Here is a 15,495-nt window from a genome sequence, read left to right on the forward strand (position 1 = left end):
CAGCAGTCGCCCCCCGAGCCATCCGCCCAATGGCTGAGCGGAATCCGAGCGGAACGGCGCCTGGGTGGTGGGGCGGGGCCGCGCCCAGGCGTGCGAGGCGCGGGCCAATGAGCGGTGGTGGCGGTGGCCCGGGGGCGGGGTCCGGGGGCGGGCGGAGCCGGGTTGGGCCGTGGTGGCGGGGCCGTCTCAGGCCGCCGTCCCGCCCCTCCCGTCCGGCCGCCGCCGCCGCCGCTACCGCCACCGCCGCCTGGGGGGTTGGTTGAGGCGGACGGTGGGGTCCGGGCCGGAGTGTGGCGCCGCGGTTGCGAGGAGGAGAAGCGGGCAGGTGAGTGCTGGTGGCAGCCCCCCGCGCGCGGCCCGTGGGCTGAGGGGACAGTTGCGCCGCCGCCCCCCACGCTGAGAGGCCGCCCCTCGTCCGTCCGGCCGCGCCGAGGTCCGGCTGGAGTTCGGGCTGGCCATTCTGGGCCTGAGGCGCGGCGGGCGGGTGTGCGCGCGGGGCCGGGGCGCGGCGGGGCCCGGGGGTCGGTGGGCCCGCTCGGCCTGTGCCCTGACGGCCCTGTGGGGACTTGGGCGCTCGCCCTCCGACGTTGCCTTCCGAGCCTCCCGGGTTCCTGGGTGCTGGCAGGTGTCGGGAGCGTCTCCCCGCGCCCACCCCTCGCCCTGGCCCAGGCTCGGGCCCGAGCCGGGCCCTGGGCGCAGCCCTCGGGTGGGGCCCGGGCCCCTGGCGCGCGCGCAGGTCGCCGGGCTCTGCCTGCGGCCGGGTCGCGCTCATTTCCTTCCTCCCTCCCTCCCTCCGATCGCCCAGCCGCCCGGGGCGGAGGAGGTCTCCGTGGTTTGCTGGTTCCTGCGTCTCCAAAGCTCAGGTGTTCACCGGGATGCCCGGGGACAGGTTCCTGCTTCTCTCCAGTCACCGGTCAGTTAGAAAAACAATCACAGAAAATAGGTCATGGTCCACACACGCAGGGCCCTACTAGGGAGAAGAATTCCGTGCTTTAAGAGTTTGCCATTACGGTATTAAACTCTTCCTCCTCCTCGTGGCTCCAGCCTGGCGATGCAACTCTGCCTTTTCCCCCTGTTTCCACTGGGTGTGTGTGTGGGGGGAAGGATCCGATTAGTGACGTGTGCCACTTGCTGCGGGGGCCTCGCCCCCGCCGCGTGGTGTGGTGTTGAGAGGGGCACGTTGGAGTGTGTTTAAGAAGTAGTCACGCGTTAGGATGACGGGGGGGGGGGAGGGGGGCACCCTGTTTTCCTTTTCTAATGCAAAGAAGTGATGTTTCAAAAGCAAAAAATGCCTTAAAAGTACGTTGGCAGGTTGATTTTGCTTTTCCATAGCCTCGGAAGAATTAACCCTTTAGGTGGCTCCGGGTAATGACCGTCAGAACTTACAGAACTGGACACTGTCATTTTTACCTTATGTAGAGCATAACTTACTGCTCTCTCTCTCTCTCTTTTGGGGGGGGTCACAAAACTGACCTTATAGATATTTAAAAATCTAACTAAACAGTCACCCTTTGGGATGCATTTTAAAATGAATATACCTCAGCAAAATAGAAAGTAAAATAACTAAATAGAAGCAGCGCTGCTCTCCACTGTTAAACTTTGCCAAGACTCAGCTTGAACCATGATATGCTGTCTCAGCGGGCTACTGTGTACAGACTTCTGCCTTAGCAAATCAGTCTCTGGGACTATGGTGATTGATATTTTGGTGAAATTCCAACTATTGGGGAAGTTTTCTCTGGTTTAAGTTTGCAAAGTCGTCCTAGAGAAAAGCTTCTTTACTGGGACTCCAAACCACCTTTGCCTTCTTTTCCTTTCCTGTCTGGCCTTATTCTGTTTAGTTAATATTGTTAATTAGTATCTGAAATGTAACTCTAGTCTAGTTAAGGGGAAACACACATGGTTGCTGCTTCTTGTCCCTCTTCCCAGGATCCATGTTATTTTCTTGGAATAGAATGATGTTGGACTTGAAGATTGAAGCGTTTAAGCCTGTACATGCTGAAGCAATGAGAGTTTCTGTTGATTTTGTTCATTCCCTATGAGATCTCAACAAGATTGCCTCCAAAAAAAGTAGTGATATGGAGTGTCTTTTCCACGTCATGAGCATTTAGACCAAATTTTAGCGATAAAACTTTTGCTTTAGCAGGCACTAGGTAAGCCAGGTGGTGGTGGTTAGCGCTTGTAAGTTCTAGCTAATCAGTAGGCTGAGCTCTGAGGGTTGGATGGTTTGAAGCTGCTGGGATGGTCCACTTAGCCACTGAAAAGCCCGGAGTGGAGCTATGGTTCAAAGCCCGGAGCCCTTAGCCTTGAGTGAAATACCTAAGAAACAGCACTCCAGGCCCTGAGTTCAAGCCCTGATAGTAGCACAAAAGGGGGGGGGGGGAGAGGGAAAGGGCAGGGGGAAGAGAGAAAGTTAAAGTTATTGGGAAATGAGAAAATATGAAAGTTATACTAATATATATATCTGTTCTAAAGTTCATTTACTAGATAGCTGTTTTTGTTTCTCTGATGAATAGTCACCCTTCCTCCTGCAATTTCCACGATCACGACCTACAAGATAACATTACTAGGCAAAGTATCAACATTAGCACAACAGATTTAGTAAACATTTAGTAGATGGTCTTCCTTCTATATATAAAATGATGTAATATATGCGTGTAATTTACATATATCCTTCCTTAAACTTTGGGTCATTTTAAATACTTTAATACTGAATACAGTGTTATAGCTATGTAAATAATTGTTAGAAGTTATAGTTGTCATAGTAGTTGATTAGGCAATCATAACCCAAAACAATGCCTGTTCACCTTTTGTGCAGATGAATCCCACTCCCCAAATGTTCCCCATCTACAGTTGGTTGAATCTGGATATCGACCTCAAATAAGGGGATGTGGGAGCATCACAGTGTCTGTGCTCTGTGGAAATTTTAGTAAAAATAGGGGCCCCTCCCGGATGTCAGTTTAGTTTGAGGCTAAGGCTCTTAAATATTTTAATTATGCAGTTTCCTTTTCCATTTACCCACTGAAGTAACTGTTCAAATGTAACTAATAACACTGTATCTTTGTTGCCTACAGTCCAGTGAATGTATTCCCAGCAGAAGGGTCTGTATCTTTAGAAACTGGTTGCCTGATCCTGGCTGCAGTTCCTGATGCTTCAGTTGGGGGTGGGGAGCAAGTTCCTAGTAAGTGTCTTTCCTCCCTTGGACCAAAATTCTGGGAATGGAGCCATGATTGTGTTGCCTCCAAAAGTGGAAGGAGTCATTTTTTACTGTGGCACTAAGTATTTTTAATGTAACAGGGAATATCTCTTTATTCTCAAGTTGCTTTCAAAGTACTGGTGGCCAGTTATTTGCTTTTTTTTTTTTTTTTTTTTTGGTCTGGTTGTGGGGCCTGAACTCTGGGCTTGGGCGCTGTCCCTCAGCTCTTCAGCTCAAGGCGAGTGCTCTACCACTTGAGCCACAGCGCCACTTCCGGCCTTTTTTTTTTCTGCTTATGTGGTGCTGAGGAATCGAACCCAGGGTCTCATGCATGCAAGGCAATCGCTCTACCACCGAGCCACCTTCCCAGCCCCAGTTATTTGCTTTCTTAATTACTAATTTTCATCATTATATTTGGGCTCATTTGTTTTGGTCGGTGGTGGGGCTTGAACTCTGGGCTTGGGCGTTGTCCCTGCTACACTCTTTAGCTCAAGGCGAGCGCTCTACCACTTGAGCTACAGCGTCACTTCTGGTTTTCTAGTGGTTTATTGGAGTCTCACGGACTTTCCTTCCTGGGCTGACTTTGAACCGTGATCCTCAGATCTCAGCCTCCTGAGTAGCTAGGATTACAGGTGTGGGCCACTGGGGCCTGGCTCATTTTTTTTTTTTTTTTTTTTTTTAGTGATGAATAGTTTGATTTACTGTGCACCTTTTTTCTCTTGATACAGTCAGAAGTGTTTATCTTTGCTCTCAGTTCATTTAGGTTCATATTTAGCCAGTTAAGAGAACTAAACTTAGAATTCCTTGCTTTTCAAGCTTTGTACAGTTTTCACTTTTGTTGCATTTACAGGTGTACTTTATTTGGCAAAATGGATGTATGTACATTGGATTTCCTCTTATGTTTTCATTTTCTTACTCAAAAATTATAGATCTTAGTGAATGAATGAATGAATTTGGCAGTACTGTGGTTTGAATGTAGGGCCTCATACTTGCTAGGTATATACTTTTCCATTTGAATCTCATGCCCAGCCGTCTTTGGTTTTTAGTTATTTTTCCTAAAGAGGGTTCTCTCATTTTTGCCTGGAGCCAGCTTTGGACCATGATCTTCTTTCTTATGTTTCCTGTGGATGGATGTCATCATGTCTGCCAACTTGTTAGTGAAGTTAGGGATCTTGCACAGTTTTTACCTGGGCTGGCCTCAAACTCAGACCCCTCCCACTACATCCTCTCAATTTCTATCTTTTGAGTAGCTGGGATTAGGCATGCCCTGAATTATTTATATTTTTACTGTGTTAGTTGTGTGAAAAGAATTAGCAGAATCTATAATGTTAGAAGTTTTTTTTTTTTTTTTTTTTTTGTTGGTTGTGGGGGCTGAACTCTGGGCCTGGGCGCTGTTCCTCAGCTCTTCAGCTCAAGGCTAGCACCCTGCCACTTGAGCCACAGTGCCACTTCTGGCTTTTTTCTGCTTATGTGTTTGTTGAGGAATCGAACCCAGGGCCTAATGCATAAGAAGCAAGCACTCTACCACTGACCCAACTTCCCAGCCCAGAAATCTTGGTTTTTGTGTTAAATTCAAACAGTAACTTGAGCCAGAATTAGTGGTATAAACCCCATTTCCATCTGGTAGTCTTCTTCAAGTTTTATACATAACAGAACGTAGCTGGGCACCTGTAATCCTAGCTACTCAGGAGGCTAGATCTGAGGATTGAGGTTCAAAGCCAGCCCAGGCAGGAAAGTCTGTGAGACAATTATCTCCAGTTAACCACCAAAAAACCCACAAGTGGTGCTATGGCTCAAGTGGTAGAGTGAGCTGAAGAGCTGAGGGACAATACCCAAGCTCAGAGTTCAAGCCCCAAAATTGACCAAAAAAAAAAAAAGGAAGAAAGAAAGAAAGAAATAACAAAGCATAAGAAGTATAGGCATAGGCATTGATAGTTTTCAAGTGAAAAAAAAAAAACGAAAAATGATGCCAAATTTTTTTATATATATAAATATGTAATTTAAATGTCGAAGTTTAGATTTTGAAATTTTCCTTGTTTTTCTTTTTCTTTCTTATTTCAAGCACTTTCCCAGAGTAAACTTTTAGTCAAGGTAAGTCCCAACCCTCCTGGATGATAATGACAGAGGCAAACTGTCTGTGAGGTTAACATTTTGGAGGGGATTGGTGTGATTGTGATTCCCACGCAAAAGGAATTTTAATGTTTTACAAGCTTTGCCTCAGTGACAGGGTGGGCAGGAAGAGGAGAGCGGAGGGACAGAGCAGGGAGAAAGTCTCACATGAAGGCCTGAACATTAGAGAAAACTTAATCTGACCAGATGACTACAAGCACTGTGTTTAAAATTTTCACTGACAAGTAAAAGTTGTATACACATGGAACTCATAAAAACTTCATAGTGCCAGGCTCAGGTAACTCATACCTCTAATCCTAGTTACGCAAGGAGGCTAAGATCTAAGGATTACAGTTCAAAGCCAGGTTGGGTAGAAAAGACTCTGTGAGGCTCTTTCTCCAGTTAACTACTCAAGTTCCAGAAGTGGCACTGTGGCTCAAAGTGGTAGAGTGCTGGCAAAAGAGCTCAGGAACAGTGCCCAGGCCCAGAGTTCAAGCCCCATGACTGACCAGAAAAATTCCTCACAAAACAAAACAAACAAAAAAACAACTTTAGAGTATTTTGCACTTATTACTATCTATGAGGCTGAAGTTCATGTTTTGTGTATCTGTGTGTTAGTAGGGTTTGATCCCACTGCCCACATATGCCAGACAGTCACTCTACCACTACATCCCCAGTCCTTAAACAACAACAACAATATTTTGAGACAGTCTTACTATGTAGGCTCTTGCTGACTTCAAACTCTGAATCCTTTTGCCTCAGCCTTCACCAAGAGTCACTTTCCTTTTTTTTTTTTGTCGGTCATGGGGCTTGAACTCTGGGCCTGGGCATTGTCCTTCAGCTCTTCAGCTCAAGGCTAGTGCTCTACCACTTGAGCTATAGCGCCACTTCCGGTTTTCTGTGGTTTTATTGGAGATAAGAATTTCACAGACTTTCCTGCCCGGGCTGGCCTCAGATCTCAGCCTCCTGAGTAGCTAGGATTACAGGCGTGAGCCACCAGTGCCCGGCTCACTTTCCATTTTTATTTATTTATTTAATTTAATTTTTTGCCAATCCTGGGGACTGAACTTAGGGCCTGGGCACTGTTTCTAAGCATCTTTTGCTCAAGGCTAGCACTACCACTTGAGCCATAGCACCACTTCTGGCTTTTTCTGTTTATGTGGTACTGAGGAATTTAACATAGGGCTTCATTCATGCTAGGCAGGCACTTTACCACTAAGCCACATTCCCAGGCCTCACTTTCCATTTTTAAACAATATAATTCATGCTGGGTGCTGGCAGCTCATAACTGTAATCCTAGCTACTCAGGAGGCTGGGATCTGAGGATCATGGTTCAAAACCAGCCCGGGCAGGAACGTCCAGGAGACTTCTTATCTCCAATAAACCACTAGAAAACCAGAAGTAGTGCTGTGGCTCAAGCAGTAGAGTGCTTGCCTTGAGTTGTAGAGCTGAGAGACAAAGCCCAGGCCCAGAGTTCAAGTCCCACGAGCAACCAAAAAAAAAAAAAAAGACGATATAATTCATTAGAACATAATAGTTTCTGAAGTTCTACTAAATAGTTTTAAAAGTTTCAATCTCAGAAAATAAACATGGGTCTTCAATATCAGTAGTTTACATACAGTAAGGAATAAGGAGTTTCATTATGACATATCTATATATAAATATATTTTGATCACATTCGTCCTCAGAGTTACTCTTTACTCTTTTCCTGTTCCAGTGTCACCCTGGATAAGGTGAGTAAAATAGGTTATATTCTGTCATGTGGCTTTTGAAAGGCCAAAGGGAGAAAACATTTACATGTCTGTGCTTTACTATTACAAGATTTTTTTTTTCTTTTTGGTCCATTATGGGGCTTGGATGCTGTCCCTGAGCTCTTTTGCTCAAGGCTAGAGCTCTATCATTGCTAGAGCAGTACCACTTTTGGTTTCCTGGTTGCTAGCTGGAGATACAAATCTTATAGACTTTTCCTCCTGGGCTGACTTGGAACCATGATCCTCAGATCATAGTAGCATGAGCCACTAGCACCGGGGAAAATACTGTTTTGGACATCAGAATTAGTGAACTCTTGGTGCCTTCATAAATGTTGTTGGTATTGAGCTGAGCCCTGAATGGACTATTGAGAGCCAGTAACATTTGTCATTGAGGTAATTTGTCATTGTGGTAAGTATTTTCGAGGTTGTGCTACCACCTAAGTTTACCACTTTTTGTATGAATTAACTCTTCTAAGCATCAACTTTCTCATGTGCACAGGGGGTATAATAATATCTTACCCATTGTATAAAATGCTCACCTTAGTTTCTGATGCATATATGTGTTCAGACAGTTCTGTTAATGATGAGGACCATAATGTTAGAAAATAACCATAGTGCATTGCAGGAATGAGATACAGTTTTAGCAGCCGGAACATGATCCTAAAACAAACAACACGACAACATTAATAATTGCATTACCTTCAAAGATTCAGTTGTTGAATACAGCACATCTGTCTTGCTAAAGACAGTTTATATAATGAATGCCTTTAGTTGATAATTGGTCTGTGTGTTTCAGGTTAGAGTCTCAAGTAATTTACATGGAATATGTGAATGAATTCCCATGGCTTGTGGAAAAGCTCAAGCAATCTGGACCCCTGTGGCTCACACCTGTAATCTGATCCACTCTGGAGGCTGATATCTGAGGATTGTGAAGCCAGCCTTGGCAGGAATGTCTGTGAGACTCTTATCTCCAATTAACTACCAAAAAAGCCAGAAGTGAAGCTGTGACTCAAGTGGTACAATACTAGCCTTGAGCACAAAAGCTTAGTGTCGGGATAGCCCCCATGAGTTCAGGACTGGTGCACTCGCGGACACGCGGACACGCGGACACGCGGACACGCGGACACGCGGACACACACACACACACACACACACGCACACACACACACACACACACACACACACACACACACACACAGCGCTCAGGCAACCTTAGATCACACACACACACACACAGCTCAGCTCAGGCAACCTTAGATTATTCCTGGAGTTCCACTGAACCGTGCCCCTCTCAGCATATCTCATTCAAGTGCAGTATATCTACGTAGTTTTGTTCCCTTTTAAGAAGAATGTCAAAGAGCTAACCTCAAGCCCATATATTCCTGATTTTCAAACTCTTTGATCAAGTAGCTGGGTTTAAAAGTATGTACCGTAAGTGGCGCTGTGGCTCAAGTGGTAGAGCACTCACCTTGAGCAGGGACAGCGCCCAAGCCCAGAGTTCAAGCCCCACAATTGACCCCCCCCCCCAAAAAAAAAAAAAGGTATGTACCACCATACTTGGTTGGCTTCTTGATGCTTTTGAGTCTGTGGTACATGGTACCTTCTTGATTAGAGAGTAAGATGATGGGTACTAATTAGCTACATAAACTTGTGTAACTTACTAAGACATGGTATGTTTGTGCCCACTTCTTGTAGTTCACACGGACTATGTGAAGCCAGCACCGAGCAAGCTCCATCAGTACCTACACTGTCCAGCCCGGTGCAAGCTCCGTCAGTGCCTACACTGTCCACATAGCTTTCCGTTTCAAGCCAGTGTCCTGCATTTGTATATTTAATTCCGAATGTTATAAGGATCCTAATGGCTTACAGAATATCTTAGTGAGATGGAAAGAATCATGTTTCCTTTCTTCTGTACAAAGATTGAACAGGCTTGCGCCCCCTTCAAGTGCATTTTACAACTGGGAGCCTGAGGTAGGGGAAGCATGTTTCCTGCTTCAGTCAGTCCAGCAGTGAAGTTGGGTCAGTTTAAGCTACATTTAAATACAGATGCTGTGCCTGAGCTAGGGTTTCCTGGGCAAATTGCCATATTAGTACAGTGAAAAATGTTATCTCTAGTTGGATTTAATCCGAAGAAGCATTTTCAGGAAGAACTCAAGCATAATAGAGATTTATATCCTTTCCATTTACAATTTTAAAGAAGTATGCAGCGGAATTCTATCATCTATTCAGTGGGTGTAAACTGTACTGTAAAAATGAACGAAATAGCTAGTTCTCCTGCCATATAGCTACCCTTTCAGTAGTCAGGGTCCCCAAATGTGCCTTACTGTTCCTGACCTCATTCCACTGTATAGCTACATGGAAAAGAACAATTTCCTTGGTCAAAAGTGGTTGCTGATGACAGGCTTATACCAGTCAGCAATGTAATGACAATATGCCATTTGTCTTTTTTTTTTAAACCTTTTCTATGATGTGGGGATGTTGATGGAGTGGAAGTAGCCTATTGTTTCTTAAAGGGCTAGAATATCAGGATCCTGGAACTTTTTTTTTTTTTTTGGCTTTCTTTTTGGTCGGTCGTGGGTCTTGTACTCTGCGCCTGGGCACTGTGCCTGAGCTCTTCAGCTCAAGGTGAGAACTCTACCACTTGAGCCACAGCACTACTTCCAGTTTTCTGGTGGTTCATTGGAGATAAGAGTCTCATAGACTTTCCTGCCCAGGCTGGCTTTGAGCCATGATCCTCAGATCTCAGCTCCTTGAGTAGATAGGATTACAGGCATGTGCCACTGGCGCCTTGCTGATCCTGGAGCTTTTTAAGACATGAAGATGGTGGTATATTGGAGCAATGTGAAACAATTTGTCACTTTTCTTCTGTAGTTATCTTTCCTGAGAACAAATGATCCTATCACTGCTTATCCACTTGCCTTTCAGTCCTGTATGGCTTTTTTTCCCCATGTTTTCTTCTGTATTTTAAAAATATTAACCTCTGGAGTTGGAGTCATGGCTCAGTTGGTAGAATGCTAACCAATGAGCGAAAAGCATCAGGTACCTAGTTTGAGTCCAAACCTAAAAAAAAATTCAATTTTCCAAAGGTAATTCATTGAGTATTTGTAAGTTATACCTGATTTCAATTGAAAGTATCTTTCAGTTAGCCTTATACCTTCTGGCTAACATTTGTAATTTAATGAAACAAAACACATGTAACTTAATGTGCGTTTACATGAATATTTGGAATAATAAATAATAATAAATTAATAAATATAAATAAATATAAATAATAATAATAATAAATAAAAATAAATAATAAATTTGGTCTTTGTAAGAACTGATGACTATCCAATGTAGTCATGCTCAAACCTATTTTTTTTTTTTTTTGGTTCCGGTCGTGGGGCCTGAACTCTGGGCCTGGGCGCTATCCCTTAGCTCTTCAGCTCAAGGCTAGTGCTCTACCCCTTGAGCCACAGCGCCACTTCCGGCTTTTTTTCTTTTTGCTTATGTGGTGCTGGGGAATCGAACCCAGGGCCTCATGCATGCAAGGCAAGCGCTCTACCACTGAGCCAACTTCCCAGCCCCTCAAACCTATTTTATCGTTTTATTTGTTTAAATTTAGAATCTAGCACCCAATTCAGTGAAAATCACAATGAAAATAACAAATTGTGAATAATATATTTTTGAATCATAAACATAAATGGTAGGTAATCATTTCAGATCCATAAGATTGGTGAAAACTGGCAAAGGGAAATTGATCTTAGGAAGCCACTCATACTGAATACTCTTTTCTTCCATCTCTTTTTCCCACCTGTCATGAGGTACACAGCTTTCTCCTGCCTTGATATTCAGCCTCTTCTCAAGCCCACAGCAATGGGTCAGCTGAACACTAACAACCTCTGAAATCCTGAGCTAAAAAACAAAAAAACTTCAAAAAAGTATTTATTTTTGCCAGTCCTGAGGCTTGAACTCAGGGCCTGGGAGCTGTCCTTGAGCCTTTCTGTGCTCAAGGCAAGCGCTCTGTGACTTGAGCCACCCAGCCACTTCCAGCTTTTTCTATTAGTTTATTGGAGATAAGAGTCTCATGGACTTCCCTGCCTAGGCAGGCTTTGAACTACTATCCTCAAATATCAGCCTCCTGAGTAGCTAGGATTTTAGGCATGAGCCAAGTTGTTCTTCTCAGACATTTTGTCACAGTGTTGGAAAGCCATCTAACACTACTATTCTAATCACTGGTGGGAGAAATGTCAAAATTAGTAACACTAATATATTCAAACAAAATAGACAAAGATTTTTCATTTTTCTTTTCTCTTTGTGGTGCTGGAGGTCGAATTTAGGGCCTTGCACATGCTAAACAGATGCTCTACTCCTGAACTACATCCCCAGCCCTTAAAGATTTCTTTATTTAACTGATATTTGACCCTTTTATTATGTGTCACTAGACTAGATCCTATAGAGAACATAGAAATGGAAGCTCTTGTCTCTTTCTGCTATGAGATAAAGGGTAAAATAGGCACATAAATCATTTAGACTGTAGCGGGCAAAGTCACAGGGGTTTGGGCTGTGCTTTGGAAGTGTGAGGAGAGGGATCCTGACCATAAGAGCAAGGGTGGGAGGACCAAGTATGTAACAGAACCAAGAGTGTGAGTCAGGGAATGGCAGTCAGATCCAAGGGCCTGAAAACCAACAGAAAGCCGATGCTTTGTGGGATGAAAAGTGAACATAGGGCTTTTGCCTTCAGGTGCTTTGAGTTAGAGATGCCCCACAACTACTACTATTAGTGCCAAGCCATATTGAGCCCAGAGGCAAATAAATCTTACAGATGTTGACAGCTCTAAGTTCAGCGAAGCATATGCTGGGCTATCAAACTAAGTGAATAGAAATTCCTGCTCTCCAGACACTTAAGTTCTTAATGTAAATGTAAAATCTAAACCATGTGCCGCTGGCTGCTCAGAGGCAAACAGAACCCTGGAGCCTCTGAGGCTGAAGAGCCCTGCAAACCAGTCTGGGTAGAACAGGCTAAGAGAGAGCTCAGCCCAAGATCCTGTGCCCTAGGGAGATGCATTCTCTGGGTCAGGCACAGTCATATATCTCCTTCCTGAGTTAAGATGAAGATTCTTGTCTAAACTTGGGCTAGCCACTTTCTTTCCTTTAGAGTCTAGAATAGTCTAGATTTTCAAAAGACCTAAGTCCCGGAGAAGCCAGGCTTCAGCATCTGTTAATGACCTTGAATTTGGTCCTTTCTCACTGACTTTCATTGGAGCTTAGAATTTCAAGGAAGAGCTTAGAATTTTCCCTAAGGCCACTGGGAACATTTAGGAAAGGCCTCAGAGTTTGGAGACTTGCCAGGTATACACAAGGGGTGGCTGCATTCCAGGACAGATAGAGAAAAAGTTGGGCAAGTAAAAAGGGGTGGGTCACTTCACCCATCCCAGACTGTGAGTGGTAGGAAGTTGATCAGAAGAAGTCCACATAGTATATAATTCCAGTTATATGAATTTCAAGAAAGGAAAACTGAAACTGAATAGTAGTAATAAACGTCAAAATGAGGATTACTTTTGGGCTGGGAATGGCCTGAGAATGGCTTGAGGGAGGGCTGTTGTGCACCGGGTGTCCTTGTTCCGTTACTGGGATAGCAGTAGTGTAGGAGGTGTAAGAGCTAGCCCATAAAGCTGTATGCTGTGTTGTTGTAACTTATACTTCAGTTTTTAATAGGGTAAGCTGTGGACAGTGTGTTGGAGGAGACTGAGGGTTGGAACTGAATAGAGATGGAAAGAGCTGACGAGAAGGGTCTGGCCTGGGAGTGGCTGAGTGACTGTAAGCACAGTCCACAGGACTTTTGAAGAGGCCATTCTAGCATATCTGCTTTGAAGTTTTACTTTTGTTATATTTTTATACCTATTACTATTTTTATAATCTGGCAGTTTTCTGACTTAAAAAACCTTGAGAACAATTTGAGTTATAAGTACTTGACTGCAAGAAAATTACTACTAAAGAGATCTATCATGCTTTCAAATTATTGTGATCATATATTTAATGATCTCTTGCCTGAAGCAGGAATTTGACATTTTCTGTGTGTTCCAAGGGAATAGAAACTTGGGGAGAAGCTCCAGGAATATAGGTGGGTTTTTGTTTATTTATTTTTGTGTTCCTTGCACTTGTTAAGAAAGTTCTTAACACTGAGCTCCAGCCTATAATATAGATTTTGACCCAATCTGGAAAATGTCCAGGTGTTTTTCCTTGGGAACTTGGGGTTACATCCTCCATACCACATGTATGCTGAGGTCTGGGCTATAAGTTGGGGTGGGGCCATAAATAAGACAGAGGGGCGCTCTCAAGGGGCTTCTTGTCTGGAGGTGACTGCCATGTGACTCAGTCCTTTAGTGCAATGGTGTCTATCAGTAATGGAAGGATGTTCAAGGAACTGCAGAGGAGCCTGTGGATTGTGACTGGGAATACAACCCAGGACTGTCCAGGGGACACCTGGACAGAAGTTGTAGAAAAATAGAGTATGTATACACGTGACCAGAGTGTTGTAGGTGAGGTGTAGGATGGGGAGTAAAGGGACAGGTAGCGGGAGGTGTGTGCTGCTGTGTGTACTGGGATTGGGAGACGCTGCAAGATGGGGTGGCAACCTCAGGTTTAAGCATTAGGGAGGGGTAGACAGGGTGACCCAAAGGAGCCTGATGTCAGGGCCTAAGCAAGAATATGAATTGAGGAGCTGGGCTGGAGGTGGGCACAGGTAGAGATGTGTAGGGTATGCCATTCAATCTAGAAGACCTCTCAGCCCTCTCAACCCCTGAAATACCACACACTTCTGTCTGTGTGTAAACAGAAGTGGTGTGGACATGGTGCTGAGCTCAAATTCTAGCTCTGCTGCTTACTTAGTGCACCACCTTGGATGGAGAAAGGCCATAACCTTTCTGAGATGACATCTAAAAATGATAATGTGACTGCTTGGTGTCTGTGAACATCACTTGATCACTGTCATGGCTGCTTTAATGAGCCATCAAGTTTTTGGACCAACATGAGGAAAGACTGAGGAGGAGAGGGGCATAGCTGGAGCCAGTGAGGCCTGTTTTGTAGCCATTGGCAACGATTGCACTGCCTGGTATAAAGCAAGAGCAGTATGCTTTACAGGCCCTTTCCATTAGAAGGGTAGGGTCTTGGTGCTCCTCAGCTAAAGGCCCCTCTTGAATCAGTTAGAGGTCTTACCAGTAGAGCTGAAGCAAGAGGCTGGTTGAGCCATCACTACAGTGTCCTTCTGCATGTGTTCTGCCAGGCTGCTAGGTCTGTTATATTTGGAAGTGTGATTAAAGTCCTTATTAGCAGATTCCTCTATAGCATTAGTTACTTTCAAATTGAGTTTGCTGACCCTCCACAGAGATGCCTTTTGAGGCCCCTGGAGGGCCTGAAGTCCAGAGGAAGGCAGAGAGGCACTCTGCCCAGGCTGTGCCCTTATTTTAGGCTGAGTGAATGATGACAGGGAGAGGGCTTTTTCCCTTTAAGACAGCCTTGCAGTGCAGGAACAGGCACTTTGGCTGTTCTTTCTCCTTTTCCCCTTCATCCCTTCCTACTTTTGGCTTTGATCACAAAATGACTCCTTTCAATTCTGTCATTTTACATATTTTTACTGGTGCCATTTTTATCTCAGTGTTTTTTACACTATTTTTAGGAGATTTAATATATACTTTAATATATTATAATCTGATATATAACAATATGTCATAATATATGCATTATTTTTACATTTGCATTTTACATTTACATCATTTACATTACCTGTGTAAGAGAAGATAACCATCTTAGCAAAGAATTGCATTTTCTATCATTTTAGCATGTCCTTTTCATTTGGACTCAGAGACACTGAAGTCAGTGATCTCCCCTGGTAGGACAGCAGGTAGACTGAACTCTTTGTCCTAACACATTTCTCTTAGTAGTTGACCATCTTCCTTTCTTCCTTCCTTTTTTTCTTTCCTTTCATTTTTTTGGTGTGGATATTGAACCTGTGCTTCATATATGCTAAGCATGTGTAGAACCTATGAACTGCACAGAAAAGTATGCTTTTGGGTTCTTTCCTGAGATGATAGGTAATTTGCTGTCCAGAGTCTTCTTGAAGGACATTGTTGGGGTAGTCTGCTGTTCACTGCTCTACTAGCCCTTGGCTGAATATACTCTCTCCACCTTCCTGGACTGTCTTCCTAATGTGTTTCTTACCAGAGGATCAGATCCAGACTCCTAGGCAGCAGTCCAACCCTTTCTGCTGGTGACTCACCTGTTTCTCCAGGTCTTCTCTCTGTACTGTACTTGCCTTGCTTCTTGTAGTCCTGTCCCCTGGCTCTTACATTTTGAGACTTAATTGTGAAATGTTTTTGGGCAAACGTCAGCTCACTAGGTCTTTGTCACTGGTATATCCTATATCATTTACCTGTGAGCTATTTGTCATTTCTTATGTGTCCC

The 15,495-nt window shown here is 44.2% G+C and overlaps 1 protein-coding gene across 1 annotated transcript in view; it reads left to right on the top strand.

Annotated features, from left to right (window-relative positions):
- Window positions 1-140: 140 nt before the first annotated feature.
- Window positions 141-15,495, top strand: part of Setd3 (SET domain containing 3, actin N3(tau)-histidine methyltransferase) — a 73,298-nt gene continuing 57,943 nt past the window's right edge. Inside the window, exon 1 of the mRNA XM_069997605.1 lies at window positions 141-325. The gene's annotated coding sequence lies outside the window, so the exon portion shown is untranslated. The remainder of the gene's footprint in view (window positions 326-15,495) is intronic.

This window comes from Dipodomys merriami, unplaced genomic scaffold (assembly GCF_024711535.1).
Source record: "Dipodomys merriami isolate MVZ:Mamm:240054 unplaced genomic scaffold, mDipMer1.0.p SCAF_50, whole genome shotgun sequence".
In the NCBI taxonomy this organism is placed as follows: Eukaryota; Metazoa; Chordata; class Mammalia; order Rodentia; family Heteromyidae; genus Dipodomys; species Dipodomys merriami.